This window comes from Aulonocara stuartgranti (assembly GCF_965226115.1).
Source record: "Aulonocara stuartgranti genome assembly, chromosome: 6".
Taxonomy (NCBI): domain Eukaryota; kingdom Metazoa; phylum Chordata; class Actinopteri; order Cichliformes; family Cichlidae; genus Aulonocara; species Aulonocara stuartgranti.
In genome coordinates this window covers 27,522,944-27,538,490 of record NC_138944.1, presented here as the reverse complement: position 1 = coordinate 27,538,490, position 15,547 = coordinate 27,522,944, and the positions used below count along the sequence as shown (strand labels likewise).

At 40.1% G+C, this 15,547-nt stretch overlaps 1 protein-coding gene across 6 annotated transcripts in view; it reads left to right on the top strand.

Annotated features, from left to right (window-relative positions):
- fbxw7 (F-box and WD repeat domain containing 7) overlaps window positions 1-15,547 on the top strand; it is a 139,769-nt gene continuing 124,222 nt past the window's right edge. For all 6 annotated transcript variants that reach the window (XM_082537988.1, XM_082537989.1, XM_082537987.1 and 3 more), the window contains exon 1: window positions 1-487. The gene's annotated coding sequence lies outside the window, so the exon portion shown is untranslated. The remainder of the gene's footprint in view (window positions 488-15,547) is intronic.

The window sequence follows — 15,547 nt, the reverse complement described above, 5'->3', positions numbered from 1 at the left end:
ACAAAAACGTGCCATCATCAAGTTGCGACAGCCCTTCTCTCCAGTCGGTGGAGAGCCAGGAGAGGAGCAGACCTGGCCCCTGTTGAGGAGCTTGCGGACGGCAAGTCTTTTACTACTGACGCGCTATATGGGCTCCGTGGGTTTCTTCTGCCTCTTGTAATGATCGTAAATCACCGTGTAAGAGCACAGAGTCAACGGGTCGAGCAGTGCACTGGTCAGTTTGGCAGAGCAGCTAGCGTTAGCAGTGTTTGACTAGCCAGTTAACAGTATACGAACTTGGCTTGTGGAGGCTAGTTAGCAGGTCGTGCTAGCGTGCTAGCCTCGGTTGGTCAGGTGCAGTGACTGCTGCTGCTGGGAGACCCAAGAAGGAGCGTTTACCTCCAAGCGTTAGCTTCTTCAAGCCTCAAAGGATACCTCGCTGTGGATACCCGACCGGGAGGAAGCGCTGGAAAGTCCTGCTACTTGTGTCCATCGCCACATTTCCCAGGTAAATAAAAACAATGCGAATTACAAAGTACAGCACCGCAGCTCGGGGATATTGCAGCGGTGGACCGGTGGGGAAAAGGGCCTAGCATTAGCCTGCTAACGCAGTCGCTAGCTATTAGCAGTGCTAACGTTAGCCAGCTTGTGTTGATGTGGAGCTTGGTAGCGCTCAGAGTTGAAGTTTAAGTTAGCAGATTTAGCTGAATGTGCTGCACGGGATGAAGTTTGTTGCCTACTTCGGCTGTCTCTCCGGCCAGCGCTGGGCTTTTTAAACAAACCGAGTCAACAGCTGCAGAGTGCGAGGACTTTAATGCCCGTGCACGCATTAACCCGATAACCGTGGGTCTTTAACTTGACTTTAACTCAGTCAGTCTACATCTTTAAAAAGTCACTGATTTGCCTCGAGGTTTTGAGGTAATGTACAGCATACAACTTTCTGTTCTTAAACCCTCGATCAGAAAAAGGAAACGTCCTAAAGAAAGCAATGTACTGGGAAGAAGCCACAGGAAGAGCAAGTTGATGTCTGTGTGCAGAGCAAACGATGAATCTAAAGTATGGACGTCAGGATGGTCAAATTATAGATTGCAAACCTGTATGAACAGTTTGAGACATGCCATGAAACGCATAGCTGCACAGACTCCACTCCTCCTGGGCAGCTGCCAGGCAGCTTAAACACACCAGAGGCAACTTTGCTTCACTATTCACATATAAAGGAGAAAGGAAAGGAGCACAAAAGCACGAAGTGTAGTAGAAAAATGCTGTTTAGTATGGCAGCTCCTATTTCTTCATCTGTTCAAGGGTTTCTGTTTAAAAAATGTTTATAGCGCCACTGCAAAGGTCACTTCTGTTAATTTTATAAAGTTATCCAAATCCAGACTTTATCTTGGGGAACAGAGGACTAAATTCATGGGATGTTGACAGCTGAGAGATTTAAGACTTTTAAGGTTATTGTGGCTGTGCTCTGATTTCTTGCAAATCACAGGACTTGAAATTGTTTTGTCACAGGAGGCAGCTTTAGTTAAACCAACACTGAGCTGACAGCTTGATGCACAGTCCACATCCCTTATTCAGTTAGTCGCCTAACATGCTGTAAATGCAGCCTAATGCAACAGTCTTGCAAGCCGTTATGAATATTATGTTCCTCTTTTGTCCAGACATTTTTAGAAAGTTGTTGATCTAAAACTGTATGGCCATTTCTTTTTACTGGTGCCTTAATGTTTACTCTCCTGTGGTGGACAGGCTTGTCTTTGTGTCCCTGACATCCAATTGTTTCAGTTCTAACAGAGTCGCAACAGCAGAGTACAAACCAGCCCAACAATACGTATTATTTTCAGTTCTTCATTATGCTTGTGAGACCTTAGCTTGTGTTTCATCGTGTAAGCCTTAATTACATTGTTTTTACCATAGTTTTTTTTTGTTTTGTATTGTTGATTAAATGCAATGTAACTCGAGTCAAACATGAACTTGGAACTACCCAGATTTCTACTCCGCTGTGTAAAACTGGAGTGCATCAAGTTTAAACTCAAACTTGACCACAACCCCTCATATGCAGCGATAGCCAAACCCAAATGGGTGTGCATTCATTACATATTTCTCTTAAACAACAGAAGTGCAGTACTGAAGCGCACCATTAAACGGTTTCAGATTCAATTCTCTCTTATTTAACCATGCTGCATCTTTCTCTTGTGCTGTTTTGTCAGTTTGGATCAAATTGTGCAGCTCATGTTAATTTCAGTTTGGGAGGGAGTCGTGAGGTCAGGTCAGATGACCAACTTTGGTTAAGATGCACAGATGTCAGCCAGTCCATTTGAATGAATCTTCTGTCACTTCCCTTCTATATTTGTTACGCTGCTATTCTAAGAGTGATGCTTTGCACACACATACTTGTGTAATCTGTGCAGTATAAAGCACCACATTGATTACAAAAGTGCAGCAGCACTGTTGCATATCTTTTGCCATACTGAGTTTGACTGCAGAAGTGTGGACACACTGCTGATAGGATATCATTCAGTTGCCAAATTACATAATTTACAGCTTTCTTTAAAAAAAAAAAAAAAAAAAAAAAGGAGATACAACATTTCTCTGGAAGAGTGTCAACAAAAGCTGAGCACCAGAAGCTTCATAAAGGGAGCATTTATTTCAGTGCTGTTGTATTGATTGCTGGTTAAAAATGTGCTTTGGGTTGCACATAACAGATGAAACGGTCCGATCAGCCAGGAGCTGGAAATCTGCCTCTGTTTGATCAAAAATTGATGATGTTCTTTTTCTCAGCACTGGTGTTTATTAATCATTAGAAATGGAAGGATAAAATGGGTCTCATTTGTTAGTACTGGCTTAACTTTGTGTCATATTGAAGTGACCTATGTATGCATGCCCAAGATTGACGATCAGAGATCTGTTAAGGACAATATTTTATTACATTTTTTTGTACCTGTTCAGTTTCCTTTAAGTGCCTGCAAACATTTATTGTATAGAAGACGAAGGCTTTCTGAACCCATAGTATTACTAATTATGATCAGACTGCAAATAGCCTGTATTGTCATTATGAACAAATCTGGATGTTATTTTCTTGATTAGCCAATCTGTTTCTGAGAATTGCTCTTGCTGTGTCCTGTTGTCCGATCAACTGTCCAAAACACAAAGATAAGGTCATTTACTGTTGCATAATCCTGAAGAGGGGGAAAAAATCCAACCCAAAACCCAGCAAATCCTCATATTTAGAAGATAAGATAAGATAAGATAACTCTTTATTGTCATTGCACAGTCATACATAGTACAGTAGTACAATGAAATTGGAAAAACTGTCCTACGTCGGCACTACATATAACACAACACGACACGATATGACACATCACAACGTAACAAACAACACAACACAGTATATTAACTTAGTATAAAAAAGAAGAATAAGTGTATGTGTATTGCACACTGTTATTATTGCACATTAATTATTATTGCACCTTGTTATAAATATAAATATTATTGTTATCGTTTTAAACATTGTTACCTCCCCCTAAAAAGTCCAGGGAGGTATCCAGTCAGGTCAGCTATTTACATTGATCAGGGCTATTGCCCTGTTGTAAAAGCTGTCCTTGAGTCTATTTGTTCGGGACCTCAGCAGCCTGAACCTCCTGCCAGACGGCAGCAGCTTAAACACCCGGTGTCCTGGGTGTGTGCAGTCCCGTCGGATGCTGCGTGCCCTCTTGAGACAGCGAGATGAAGCCAACCAATGTTTAACACTTGAGTTTGTAAAATCACTGACAGTTAATAGATCTCCCTAAATAGTAGGGGGGGGGGGGGGCTCAATGCAGCATAGTATTGCGATATTTTTTTGTGCCGATATAGTATCAATACAAGAACACCAAATATCGATATTTTTATTAAATAAATTAAAATAATCTGGGAATCTCCTGCACCAGCATCCTGAAATAAGGTTATCAGAACAAATTTAAATTTAATAAACCATCCAACACTGGATGCATTTAGCTTGACAAAGTTATTTCCTAATTCCGAGCAAGCTCAGTCACACTAGTAGGAATAGGACAGGACGGCAACCTCCTTACATTTACCAGAAGAAGTGGTGGGTGTCTGGCGACTGTATTGAATTTTTCACATTCCGCAAGTGATGGCAATTTGTGGTAACTAAATGGTTGCCCACGCCTTCAGGGTTTGCACATTCAAAGCCACTTTTGATCGTAAGGGGATTGCACAGGTCGGCAAACAGTTGCAGTCTGACTTGGACTGACTGTACTCTGAGAGATGTTGAAGGTTTGCAAATAATTACTATCTGACTTATAAATGCAGACAGATTGCAAGCACGTTGCCTTAAATCTGAGTCTTTGTCAATGAGCACAACTTGAAGAGACTTGATTTGACTGGCTGCCAGCTGGTTGTATTCTGGCTTTATTCCTGTAGAACAGTTGCAGAATGCAGATGTGATAGTTGGATTTCTGTCTATGTAGACAGCAACAGATATGTGGTTTTTCAACAGCCCCTATTCAGTCTCAGACTGACTCCGTCTTATGGCAACATTTATAGCAGATTTTAGTGACAGGGTTGATTTTTGCAGCAAAAAAAAAAGAAGTGGGATAACTATGTTTTGATAAAACAGATATTGCCTAAGTTTAACATAATTAGCAGTTTGAAAAAGGTGATAAATTGCAGTTTGTTATTGTGCACTGCAAAAAGTTAATTGCAATAAAACGCTAACATGATCATTTCTGTCAGGTGAGCAGTCATTGCAGTTTAAAATTATTTTCAACACCTATGACATGTACAACCACTTTACTTGATGCTGTGTGCCTGATCATACCAGTGTGTGATGCTCTGCATTCTCATGTGATGAATGTTCAGATTTTTCCAAGATTATTTCAGATTTTTATGGCTTTTTCTGCAGCGCGTCTCTCTGCCGTCTGTAAAAAGCCAGGCGGCGGAGCAGATGAATAGGAATGGCAGATGTAGTTGTTTTGAGAGGACGGTTTTAATTTGGTCTTTTACTGCGTTGAACAGGTTGTTGTTTGGCAGCACTTCTGAAACTGTGTTGGAAGAGGCTGTTTTAACCCTTTAAGACCTACCATAGAACCAAGTCCGCCAGAGCTTATATTATATTTTTACATGCTGTGGAGCCATTTTTGGGAGCATTTCAAGTTGCTATACATCAATACAACCATTATAGCCCAAACTTTAATAATATGTCTGCATTAGGTGCATAGTAATTACATAAATTGCAAAAAAGTGTAATAAACTACAAAAAATTGAAAATCGTTTTTGTTTTTTTAACATATATTTCTAGTTAGAGAAATTTAAGAGGCTTATCCCTCAAAACTGTAAATACAAAAAAGTTGCAGAAACTAGTTTCCCACCACAGGAAATTTATTTTAAGTGTCTTCATAGTTTTATTTTTGAAATACACCAATTTTTATATACTGCAGGAAAAACGAAAATAAATATTATAGTGCAAAATAACAGCATATGCATCACAATAAACTATTTCCAGCAGTGGAATATGAGTCCTAAGCATCCCAGAAACGACACAGAAAGGCATGAAATCAAACATAACTTTTAAAAACACAAGTATAAGCTCATGAGGTACGATGGTAAAAAAACTACATTTCCGCAAAATGACATCACTTCCGGTTTCGGGCAGGTCATGCGGTCATGTGATAGTTCACGCTGATGGACGTAGGAAGTGTTACAAACAGCTGATTGGATCGGCGAAGCGTGTTTCTGGAATATCATGTTTTTGTTGCTGCAAGTGATTTTTATGCAGTTTTTGCAAAGCTATATGTGGAAGGAAACTGTGACCTAGGACAAGCTGATGGCATAAGATGTAAGTACAACTCCTCCAGTTTCATATGCAAAAAAAATTATTGCGCTAGCTTACGTGGTTGCAGAGCTACCGGGATTTAAAAATAGTTACGCAAAACAGAGCGTGCCCGCTCCGATCGGCTGTAAAGGGTTAATATGTACAAACTAAGCTGCTCTCTGGGGTTTGTTTTTCATAGCCAGCCCATTATGTACCCCCTTTGAAAATGGTTGCAACAAGAACATTATTAACATTATTAAACCCTTCAGTTAAATGTATGCTGGGTTTTTTGTTTTGGGTTTTTTTTTGGGGGGGGGGGGGGGATGTACTCTATCTTCTCCTCTCTCCTCCAGCAGGGCAGTGTATGCTAATGAAGATCAGAGAATTCACATTCAAGGATAGGCTGAAAGTGTTTAAGACGAACTGCATATTTTCAATTTATTTTTACACAAAAATATGGATCAGTATTGATAGGATTTTAGTTATTCCATTATCGATTGTTTCCAAAGGTCAAATACTTTATCTTTGTTGTGATTCCTGTTTTTCTTGTGTTTGGGGAGAGGGAGAGATACAAGCCAGGGCTCTAGAGTGCGACCAATTTGGTCGCAAATGCGACCAAATTTTTCAGTGGTGCGACTAAAAATAAATATTTGGTCGCACAGGTGCGACCAACTGTTCCGGTAACAAAAAAAAAATCTCTGTAACTCTCCGTGTGGTCAACAACAGACACACATTATGCCCCTATCGTGGACTAAACCAATCAGAGATAGTCAGGGGCGGGACCTCTCTGATTGGCCGTGGTCCAGTTGAAAGTGCAGGTGGAAGAGAGAGGTGAGTAGCTTGAATAAAGCGATATCAATTCATTAACGGATTCCACACAAAGACCTAAACACGGAGCGGACCCAACACATCAGAATCAGCTTCGTCTTTCTCGGCTTTCTCACCCGACGGCCTGAACACGGACACGCTGTCGGAGCTTAGCAATTCTTCGGGTCCGCGCTGTGTTTACGTCTTTTTGCGCTGATTCTGAGCTGCAGGTTTTGCCTCTCTCCAACCAAAATTCACCGAGCCAGCAGCAAAAGAAGCAGCAAACTGCGCTTCACATTTGATCAATGTCGTCATGAATTCCCTCTGACTTTTGCTGTTTTGCTTCCACCACGATAAAAATCACACTTCCTGCACAGCTCTCTCTCTCTCTGTACTTCAGGAACAGTTTCCCGTCTCAAATCTGTTTTCTGCATTATTCATTCGCTTATTACCCACCAGTCTAGCGTTGTTTACAGCGCTTTTTCTTTTTTCACTTAAATGACCTCGGACAAGAAAGCCTAATTTCTGCTGTTCAATACTGAAGAAATTTAAATTTCTTAAAATTATGCAAAATTGCAGAATATTTTTAAGGTTATCTGCTATAAAAAGCCAGACCAGGAAAATCTCCTTCATGTTTTCCTGTGTTTTATTCTCAGTTACTTTCACACAAAGGCATCTGCTGTGATTTTCACAATTCTGATGAAGTCTCATGTGTATCAGTACTGATAAATGATCAGAATTATAATATTTCTGACTGTCTGAGGCTAAATTGAATCAAATCAGGACTTTGAGAACCGGAATTGAATGGATTATAGAAATCAGTGATGATACTCAGCCCTAGTGAGTAGCCTAGGCCTGAGAGAAGTGGATGTAGCTGTGGGTAATAAGAAAAGATGAAAAGAACTATTGATAACTTTTTTGTTAAGGCCTGATCTGTCTGAAATTCATAGCCAGTGCTCTGACACGGTGCCATCAATATTTGAATGCTGAAAAAGCACAGTGTATCCAGAAAACACATTATATGCTGCAATAAATGCACTGCCCAAGTGTCCCCTCTCCCCACGGCCTTTCAGCAGCAGACAGCAGCAAACAGGTCGTCAGAGGAGGCCAAGATGATGATTAAGTTTTTAACATTTTCTACAATATTGACAAAGCACTTTAAGCACAAGTTTGTTAGTTAATAATTTAGAAATTAATATTGTCTGTATGGACTCCCCCCCCCCCCCCCCCCCCCCCCCCAAAGAAAGTGCACATGTAAAACTGCGGTGTTAAGCGATGCGGTTGAAAAATTTGAGTGCGCCTAACTTTTGTGCCGGTACGCCTAAATTTTTAAAGTTAGGCGTACCGGTGCGCCCATGTCAAAAAGTTAGTCTAGAGCCCTGCAAGCAATCTTCCCACCTGCCTTCACTGCCAACTGTATGTTTCCCCCCCTCTGTGCATCTCTCTTTTTATTTTCTTTTTTTCTTTTTCTTTTTCTTTGTTTTTCTCCCCTCAGATTTGGTTGTTGGTGTGTGTCGGAGAGCTGCTACTGCCCTGGTCAGGACTAGCAACTTTTCTGCCACCAGCAGCAGCAGAGCTTCTAGCTTTAAACAAGATTCAAGGTTGTTGAAGAGAGGGAGAGAGAGTGGGGGAGAGAAGACAAAAGCTTAGCTTCTTTAAAGCTGGAAATCTGTAACCTGTTATGAGTACAGGGTAAATGACAGAAACAAGGTAAAGCCTCTCATATTGCAGTGAAATGAAACTGGTACACAAAATTAGGTTAAAAAAATTACTTGGAAGTTTAGTTTATGGATTGCTGCAAGCCCTTAAAGATTATGACAGGGTATCCTGGACGTTGTTTGCGTAAAGCTTCACATTCCCACACTCCTTACTGTTGCTGTGTTACTGACATCAGGGCTTTCCTAATACTGTTCTCATGGACGGTGAGATTTCCTGTCTTTGAAACTTGTGTTGGCAAAGCATGAAGATGGTGGACATTGTTTACGTTGCATATGGGGAGACTGGCCTTAGTAAATCCACACTCAGTCTGAAATCTTCAACTGAGGAAAACATATATGCATATTTTGTTACCAGTGAGTGAATCAGTCTGCTTTCCAGATGCTGGCTATTCCTAACAAAGCTACTACTCAGGGTTGCTTGTCTAGTTTTAAGACTCCTTACATATGGAGAGAGATAGTACAAGTCAGTTACTCTGTGGGGGTTGTGTTTTCAAGTGGTAAACGGATGTTCAAGCCACTGTTTATGTTTGGAGGAAAGCTTAAAAGTGGGAAGTGTTGCTTGAATCTTTGAGTTGTGTCTAATATACCAAATTGAGAGGGTAATGGGATTTCTACAGATGGACAGCTTTGGAGCAGAGGGGACAGATGGTTGAAAGACATTAGGTTTAAATGGTGCAATCCACAGAGGGAAACGGGAAAGGGGTGACAGCAGCAAATGTGTAGAGAGGTGCTGTGTAGTTTGCATACTTAAAGACTTATTCAGCTGTGTATGTAAACTGGGAAATGAGGAGGGAAATGAAACTGTCTTCATAAGCATGGGAAGGACATTAAAGGGGCTTTTCCGTGGGGAGTTCCAAGAGGATCTCCAGTCTCAAGGAAATCTCTTGAAGAGTAACTTAAAGTCATCAAGTGGTCCTTTGTGGCAACAAAGTACAGCAACATAAAGAAAAAAGGGCACAATTATTGTTATTAGGGTCAGACATTACAACACACACTAGAGCCTTTATCTCCACTGCTGCCTCTCCTCAGCTTGAGAACCTGCAATTCTTTGTAATGATGGCTTACCTTGTTTTAAAATTAGCATTGTTGTTGGGGGCGTTACTGGGAGTTGTGAGTAGACATGAAACCAGAAAAGTAAAATAGCTGTTTAGTTATTTCTGGTGATTTTAATTCTGTGGCCTGATATGAAGAATTCTGTATACGTGTCTGCTGCCTGGGCAAGGCCTTTCCTGATGCAGCTGCAGTTAGTCACATCGACACATTAGAGGAGTGGTTCTTAAACAGTGGGTGACTCCCACAGGTGGAGTATAGGGGTGGGGTGGGGACAATGACGACAAAGGGTTTTATTAAGAATTTGCTTAAAGTTAATTTGCTTAAAGTTACCTGGTTTGATTTATATGTATGTGTAGGGCTGGGCGATATATCGAGTTTTTAAAAAATATCGATATATTTTTATACGAGATATAAGGTGTGACAATATCCTTTATATCGATATAGTCTACGTTATAATTATACTTGTGGAGCCGCAAGTTTGCCTCTCTTTCGTCCACTTTTGTCTTTACGCAACGTTACTCGGCCTCGCCCCTCCTTCACTGAACACAGCTCCCCCTCCTCCCCCATCGCTTCACCTGCAGGAAGCGACAAGATGTTAACGGAGATTTGCCGTGTCCGAGTTACTGCACTTCGCCCCGTGCGTGGGACTGGACGCCGTCAACGTGTTAGCTAGCTAACCACGCTAACGAGCTAACCACGCTAACGCCATGCAGCCCAGAGGCGCTGCACAGCCTAAAATCCTTGCATTTTCTCAAAAGTTGACAGCGCGCCTTATGTATGAATTCTGTTTGTGCTTGATGGCCGCGAACCGATTTTTATGTGGAACACGGCGCTCAGCAATCTGTCAAAAAAAATGTTTTAGTATGACGTTGGTAAGCTACGGTGCTGCACCGCTTGATGGATTGTCAGAGCATTACGGCTACCGAGGAGCCTTCGTGGAGTGATACGTACTGTGCTTCAACGTAATATTACCTTACTGTGTATAAGGACTATAAATGGCACCTGTTAAGAGACGTGGTTACGAAGAGGATTTCAAACTCAATGCTGTCAGTCACACAGTAGAAGTTGGGAACAGAGCAGCTGTGAAATCTGTCTTTGTTATTATGCTCAGCGTCTTTTAGTTTACATTTTGACTGCACAATTGTGAGCTTTTTGTTATGCACAAAAACAACATTGTTTTCTTTTATTTATGGAGCATTATTATTTAATAAATGCTCATAATTTATTTTTGAGTAAATCTTATGTACATCTATGCTCTATGTTAATAGAAATGCCTGTGTGACATCTGGGACACAGCTTGGACTAAGAACTCTCTTTTTGTTCTTACTTTATGGCTTTAAAAAAAAAAAATCGAGATATGAATTTTGGGTCATATCGCCCAGCCCTATGTATGTGTATATATGATACGATCATTATAGTAATATGACCATGATGTCAATGCCACGACATCCCCGCATGATATCTATGAAACCTATCTAATTCACAGCTTCAGGCCTTCCCTAGCTATCTTATCTTACGCTATCAGACGCACATTTTCTCTTCCTCCTATACTCATGAAGAATGTAATATTTATAATATTTGAATTCTCTTTCTCGGCTTATTGCATACCTCCATCTGTAACTTTGTCGTTAGCAGTGTGATAACATCCTCTGTTTTGTGCCTTTTAAAAATGCTCTCTTCTAAATGCTTGCTTTATCAGTTTGAGTTACTCTGAGGATTTACTGGAGCCTTAAGAGCAAAGTATGGGTTTATTCTGTGCTTGTAAACGGCCCGTTTGCTCAGTATCTGTGAGGCGCAAGGAGTATGTTAATAATTCAGTGCTGTGCCATGTAGCTCTGAGCTGGGTAATGAACATGGGGAGAAATCTCCCAGGCATTTTGCTTTGATGTGGGCTGTGTTTTGAACACTAGGTGACACAGTGCAGGGACAGAAGAAAGTGGCAGTCTGGGACAAAAGTCAAGAGTGGATATATTAGGGTCCACAATTATACTGCAGCAGAGCATATTATCAACAGCCAAAGATATGAAAGTACAAATAGCATCTCTTTGTCTTTGTCCTCTGAGAAGGAATACTTCTTCTTTGAAGTGTTGATCAGGCACAACTCGAACAGTGAGCTGCTTTCACACCCAATTGATGGCTACGTACTAAATATCTATGTACTGGTTACGTGCTGGAGCTGAAACTAGAGGAGCAAGTTTTACATAAACACAAATGAGCACTTTTCACACATGCACTATACCCCCTTAAACGTTTTGATGAAAGTGCATGTGAAAAGAAAGTGTTAGAGGCAGCCAGATCAGACTTTGCCAGCACCCTGGAACAAAGTGCACGTGTATGCTTGTGCACAGGTGAGAATTTACAGCAGTATCTCTTCACGAGCTTTTTGAAAGTGAGTCGCTCAGATTTACATAATTGTAACAGTTGTAACTTTACAGATTTGTTATAATCTTAAAAATTATCTCCACATCAATTATATATATATATATATATTAGGGCTGCTCGATTATGGCAAAAATGATAATCACGATTATTTTCACTGAAATTGAGATATCGATTATTTGACGATATTTATTTAACCCTTTAAGACCTACTATAGAACCAAGTCTGCCAGAGCTTATATTATATTTTTACATGCTGTAGTGCCATTTGTGGGAGCATTTCAAGTTGCTATATAACTGTTATAGCCCATATTTTAATAATATGTATGCATTAAGTCCATAGTAACTACATAATCACTATGTAGTTACTACATAGTAATTAATTATATATATATATATATATATATATATATATATATATATATATATATATATATATATATATATATATATATATATATATATTTATTTATATTTTTTTTTTTTATTTTTTTCCATTGACGTGGCGTGTGTATGTCACTTCAGGCACACAAGGCACCACATAGTCACAGTTTATAAGTCCCTATTGAAGACCTGAACTTTCAATAAGTAACTTTTACTAAATGTGGATCTATAATGCCTCACTACACATAGAAGTAGTTTTCATAATCAGAGTTACTAGCGAAACATAGAGCCTCCATGGTATGAAAAGTCTGCTACAATGCAGTTTCTGCCAGGAAACTTTTTCAGTTCAGCTCATTTATATAGGACCAAATTTTTATACTAAAAGGTAAAGACCCTACAATCAAACAATCAATCCCCTGTGAGCAAGGACTTTATGATAGTTGGAAGGAAAAGCTCCCTTTTTAAAAGGAAGAAATCTCCAGAAGAACCAGGCTCTTGGAGGGGCAGGGGCAGGTGAACAGGAGACTAGACTAAGGGAGAGACAAGACACAAATATAATGACATGCTGCAATGGTATATCCTCCTGAGAACCAGCCTTTTCATTTGTGGCCTGTGCAATGGACATTTTTGGATGTTTTTTGGTCTATATATTTTGACTTATTTGAGCTACCTTAATAAGTCTTGTTGTGCTAAATAGAGAACATCCTTTCCATTGATATCTCATGCGTTTGGGTGGCCTCTTTTAGCTCCAAAGAGGAAGGAAATCAAAACGTTCAATCGGAAGAATCTCTTTTCCTCAGTTCTCAGGAGGATATAAATGTATGATGAATGAAAAGAGGTGAGTGGAATAGTAGTGCTTAGTGCGTCACATGAAATCCTGCAGGCTGTGTCTGTAGCAGCATAATTAAGGGATAGTTCAGGGTCACCTAAATGAGCATCAACTATAGTCTTTATCAAAGAGGAATCCAAACTGGGAGCTGTTTCCTGAGGTGAAGGGCCTGAAGGCTCTGCCACCCATTCTACTTTTAGAAACCACAAGTAAGCCTGAAGTATGAGAGTGAAGTGCTCTGTTAGGGTAATATGATATTATAAGAACTTTAGGATATATTAACCCTGTCAACACTGGGGAAATGGGGAAAGATGGTAATTAGTAGACATACGTGGATGGCTGTCATTTGACCAGATAAAATGGTTTTAGTGTTGTGTATAGTTATTATTATTTTTTTAAATATTTGTTTTTCATTTGAAAAATATGGGGAAAATATTCATGGCAGCATGCTAATAATAAACATTAGCTTACTTGGCTGTTGAACCTTTTTGTTTCTATTGTGTCTAAACCTCCCACTATGCTTGAGCCTGTTATGGGAGTCAACTAAAGTTAGGCAGGCTGCTGGGGCTGGAATATACAGCCTAAACCCAGTAATGGATTATACAGCACTTGTATTGTCAAATTTCACTCATACCACACATTGATTTGGGTACTGCGGCTTGTTCTGGCAATATTGTGGGTCTGCTGTCGGACTGACAGAATGCCGTCACTTTGACAGATTGATAAAGCCACCGATGTTCCTATGTCTTCATACGTTTAAAAGGGACAAAAGTGATTTGAGCCGTCTAGCCTTTTCTTTTGTAATTTCCCATCACAAAATGCCTTCAGGCTGTGGGTCATTTTGTTCAGTCCTTTTCCATCTCACCTTAACACAATTGCATCTCTTCACTGCCTCCCACAACCCATTTCCTCTCAAATGCCCACCGGTCCTTCTCTGAGACTGCAGCAGAGGTGCAGCACAAAACCTGTTTGAAAGGCCTCTTTGCTGTTGGCATGGAAACGTCTGCCTTTGTGAATGGAGGCTTCCCTTACATGCCTGGTCAGAGGTCTCCCGATGTCTCATGGTCCAAGAGGACCTGGCCAGACCTCTGTGCCACATCACCAAGCCTGTGTTGAAGTCATGAAGTCAGGCACTTCTGCTCACGTAGTTTGTGTCTGTTCCTTGTTCACATTGTGTTACTGCAAGTCTCGACTTGACTTACATGAACTAGAGTGCTCTCAATCATGTCCTGCTGTAGTAACTGAAAACTAAAATTTAGAGAACTTTACAATAAAATTTGGGAGGGAGTAGTTTGTGCAAAGTCCTGGATTTGTTTGAACTAGTTTCACAGCACTTCACTTTGGAACGGGTTCAGAAATCTGGCTAAACTTCTGTGATTAGTGGCTCTCTGCTAATATTTATAAAATGTAGCGTGAAAAGAATATTTTATCTTCCTGCTCAGAGACTGAAGTTCATTGGTTAGAGCTATTGGTTAATTAATTGAGCATCTATCCCTCAGCAAAATGAGCATTTTACACATTACTGAAATAGGATAATATCCTGAGCATCACAGCTGGGTTTTTGTTTTTAAATACATAATACAGTATTTTAAAGATTAATTGGTCATACTGAGTGATGTGTTTGTGGAACAGTCATACAGTTTGGCAGGCTTCCCTGTAGGTTAATGACCTATTAGTTAAAAGGTAGATATACTGACCTTTTTCTTACAATTGTTTTGACGTTCTAGACAAAAATGAAATGTTTCAGACATTGAGCATCCTCATATTGCCGTAGGCCTACAACTGTTGAATAGCTACTGTTTCATAATAAGCTGGCATTTCATCAGCCCAAAAAGAGGTCAGAATGAATAAACTCAACAAAGGAATGCAGGTTGTGTCTAAATTAGTCCATGATTAGATGTCATGAAAGAAAATCAACAGGTCTCTATTCCCTGTGGACCACAACAGAGAAGCCTTGACCTAATTATTCATTTTCTTTTTCCTAACAAAAGAGCTGAGTTTATTGCAGAATCCTGCGCTTGTCTTTTGCTGCTGTCTTCACTTGGCACAGACCTCACATCTTGCAGTTTCCCACATTGGCTGAGAACAGTAAATCTTAGTTTCGCCATAAATGTGGTGTTTATTGTTGGCGTTTCTATATGATGTGGGTTCTACATGACACCAACACAACATAACAATCTGCGGTTTTAAGTTATTTTGTGTGTGTGATTTCAATACATTTAATCAAAGTCGTTTCTTTTTCCATGGCAGTGTGTGACACAGAAATTGCCTTAAAACTCTGCAGTGAAATTCAGAGTTATGCAGATTACAGCTCTCTGGCCCACATTTTCCTCCTCATGGATGAATTATTTACTGTTTATCAAAAAAGTAGGTGTGGAGTGTGTAGCTGCTTAAGCTCTGGTCACACTTACTGTAGCTCTGTAATACTTTAACAGTGTGAATTTTTTCTTCTTCTATACACATATTTTAAGAATACATATTGTAACATTGCCCAAGGTTCACATCTCATGATGGTCGTGAGTGGCATTGTCGTTGCAGCTGTTAGTGTTCAAGCTCTTGTATGTGTTTGCGTTGAATGTGAAGTAAGGCT